Genomic DNA, 3,855 nt, shown 5'->3' with positions numbered 1-3,855 from the left:
ACACTGAGTATCTAACGTCGAGGCATGAAACCATTATGAGTGAGATTGATAACTCTATCTAAAAGAAGTTTTATGTGGTTCACCATTACCTTGAATAGGATCTTCCATAACATATAATGTTTATTTCAATTATACTATTAAATAATAATGTTCTAATTTCTTATTTTTTGTTAGTATTAATTTTTTTTTAAATTACGAATAAAACCATTATAAAGACCATCTTACTTATTGAATATAACATATAACTATTTACACTCATCATTATTATAACATCTTTATATAAAACAAAAATTGTAGAAGTATAATACCAGATTTTTACTTCCACATCATCCCACTTTTCAAATTTAAAGAATAACTTTTAGCTTTGAAATAAAACTTTAAAACGTAATCATATTTGAAGCTAAAGCAATACATCGCTTATACCACATAACTTTAAAGTCGTTCACTTTTTTCGACATCTTTATTAATACCAATTACTTTTCCTACAGCATCTGGCTTTACTTTTTAAATCAAAAGAATGGCATTGATATTTTGAAATAGGCCGTTGCTATAGGATAATCCAGTCTACATCCCTGTCCTGAGAATAGCTATTTAATTTTTCCATTAAAATAAAATTAACCATTCCAATCTTCCGGTAGGGGGAAATATGAAAGAAAGTACAAAAGTATATATGAAGACAAATTTAGTTCATTTACGGCGAGTCAAATCAATACATGCAACTCACCACGTATCCGGTATCTATTGATTATTTTTGTTTTGAGTTTACATTTGATGGGGAGTGAGTTGACACAAGTAGGTCAGAACGAAGGGTGGGGATTTTGTCCATTGAGATGGATGTGCGTGTCCTCTTCCATGTTCAATTCCACAGCACAATATCTGATCCCAATTCTAACTCACACTCACTCTCTTGTGTGAGTGTGGGATACATTAACTCGGGATTTGAAGAGCAGGAGGCCTCATATAATTCGCTTGCATAACTCTCTATGGGAATTCCAGAAGGAAATGAATACAACATTCTACAGAAGTCCATTGCATCCTGACCCGCCATGCCAATGTCATTCTGAATACTTCCTTGGAGAAAAGAAGCTTTTCCTTCTCCTTCTGCGTCTACTTGCACTTGCTCCATGTCTTTAACCACTTCTTCAATGCACAAGTTGTTCCTCGGAGTTTCCTCCTTGACTGGGGCATCATTCTCGTTCAAAAATGGACCTCTGATTTCGCTGCCTGTGAAAACCTCGAGGCCTTCTTCTTGCTTATGCTCCGCTTGTGCTTCAGGACTAGGGTTCTGATCATCAACGTGTTGGGTTTCATGCGTTGAAGTTTGAAGCTTCTTTTTCAGATGAGACCTCCAATAGTTCTTTATCTCATTGTCAGTTCGGCCTGGGATCCTTTCTGCTATGAGAGACCATCTGTATAACCGTACATAAAGTTATTCAATAGAAGACCAGAATAAATGTTCTAATGAAGGAGATTGATAAATATTAAATCACCCACCTGTTACCCCAGCGGTTGTGAAGGTCGATTATGATGCTTTCTTCTTCGCGAGTAATATTGCCACGCTTAATACCCGGACGGAGATAGTTTACCCACCTCAATCTGCAACTTTTTCCGCATCTCTGCAGCCCTGAGAAAGGTCAAATTATTTTAGCCATTCATAAATGTGATGATATATATGGATTTCAAAATCGTGAAAGGCCCTATTTAACTCTTAATTCCCAAACTTCTTTGTCCAAACATGAGCTATTTTGCAGTTAGCATGTTCCTTATTTTTCTTTTTTTGTAATGTTCTACAACCACTAAAATGTTTCTAATCCTATACTATCCTGGAACTATAAAAATCAGAAGACCCCATTAACTTTGTTAGCTCAAACTTGAACTATTGGTGGTTCCCATGTTCCACATTCTCTAATCTTCTACAACTATCATTATGCAATATATAAATTACATGCATCCAATGCCGAAATTACCTTTTCAAAATATTTTGAAAGGTCTCTAGAGAAAATCAGAAAAATTACGTTGCTACAGCCGCATAAATCGAGTGGGAATGCTTGAAGCATGCTTATTAGAGATTTGTCTAAGCAACTGAATTGATCTTGTGAACCATACCTCATCATTTCTTTTATTTTGTTTGGAGATACTTGATTTCTTATATGCACTATATATTCAATCCTTTTATCCTCAACAGATTTTTGTATTGAACATCAATGATTATTTCACTTTCATTTTCAAGAAAGAAAAGAATCTGTTTTAGATGCCCGTAATACAAGATTATGCCCCGCTGCTCCCATAAAACATAAGTATTGAAGAATGTAGTAGAATATGTGCAAGTTATTGCGTTTCTGTAATATCCAAAACAATCTAGATACTCCTCACCTGCTACGATCTAAAAGAATCTATGAACATGTCCTTAAACGTTTGAAAATATAATAAGTTTGTACAAATCTATGGATAAGAACATTTCTGTTATTGGAATCCGTAGGAAATGTATTAAAATATGTTTCATGTACTTATTTCTTGCATAAAATAAACAACAGAGATCAGAAGATTTGCAGGCAGAAAAGGCAAATAAAAGGGCATATAGAGTAGATAAACAAATAAATTTTTTTACCACTTTTCATTTAAAATAAAAGAGCTGACCCTGTTCAGCTGAGAAGAAACTAATGCTATGAATGGTCGCAGTCGTCACCATGCCAAACAGATTGAAGCATGCAAGCGGTCGTCAACTTGAAAGGATTAAAGTGCATAGACAGTGACATCCATGATACAATTATCAACAGAGAAATAACAAACAGAGATTATTTCATAACTATGACATGATATCAACGAGCTCATAATGATAAGCATGAGAAGGAGGAAATACCAGCTGCCTTAGCTAAAGTGCTCCAGCGGCCATCACCATGAATTTTGATATAACGTAGGAGACGAATATCTTCCTCGAACGTCCATGGCCCCTTCTTTAACTTTCCCTTCTCCACACACACAGACCATCTCGAACTCATCTCCAAATTATTTTCTTTCCTAAACTCTTTATCTGCCTTGCAATTCCACACGCATTGAACAACCCAATGCCTTTGGCTTCTCTATTTAAACTACCCCTCCACGAGACCGTGAAGCTGTTCAATATTTATACGTCTGAGAGGGCAGTATAAATATGGTGTTTGGATATCTCCCACTGAGGGATCAAACCGCATTCTCCAAGTCCCACAACTTTCTCTGACTTGATTTGAATTGCTTCCCAATTCAAACAAACTTCTTGCTGGATTTGGATAGAGCATGAAAACGAGAAAAATCTCAGAACCCAACAAACTAGAATGAATTAACTACCTCCTTTTGCATGTAATGGTAAAATACAAGCCGTGTATATATAGAAATCCAAGATGATAGAACTCCATTGATTGTTTATCTAATGATCATTCCCATTACTTTTTCCGTGTGACAACGAAAGAGAATGATTTGACGAGGAAAAACACAAACAAAATTCCCGTTCCATGTATCTGAAAGTGGAGAGAACTGGGTTGGCATTCCAGACGTTGACTCGTGGAAATGCCCTGATATTATTGTTGGTGCTACTTATGATTATGAAAATGTGGGCTTCACAGCGTGGAGGGCCACAAAGATTCATCCAGCCTGTTTGATTTGAACCATAAGTTTTGTACACCATGCGGTGGGACCTAACGCATCATGGCAACTGGTATGGGGTGCACATATGCACATACCCAATTTCTCAAATGTTTGGCATGTATTACATCTCTAACCTTTATTTCATCTCAATATCTATCACGCACGCTTTCTCTCTCTTTCAAAGACTTCATCTTGAAATTAAGAAGACGTCGGCACATGGTTTTCCAAAACACT

The 3,855-nt window shown here is 36.1% G+C and overlaps 1 pseudogene across 1 annotated transcript; it reads right to left on the bottom strand.

Annotated features, from left to right (window-relative positions):
- Positions 1-696: 696 nt before the first annotated feature.
- LOC149569085 (uncharacterized) lies at positions 697-3,142 on the bottom strand (annotated as a pseudogene). Its single transcript, XR_016361714.1, has 3 exons — positions 2,861-3,142; positions 1,495-1,624; positions 697-1,409 (listed from the first exon to the last, which is right to left on the bottom strand). The product of XR_016361714.1 is annotated as an uncharacterized LOC149569085 (transcript).
- Positions 3,143-3,855: the final 713 nt, after the last annotated feature.

This window comes from Cupressus sempervirens, chromosome 3 (assembly GCF_028749045.1).
Source record: "Cupressus sempervirens isolate cs-2001-9-10 chromosome 3, ASM2874904v1, whole genome shotgun sequence".
In the NCBI taxonomy this organism is placed as follows: Eukaryota; Viridiplantae; Streptophyta; class Pinopsida; order Cupressales; family Cupressaceae; genus Cupressus; species Cupressus sempervirens.
The sequence above is the reverse complement of the archived record's forward strand: the minus strand, read 5'-3'. Positions and strand labels throughout refer to the sequence as shown.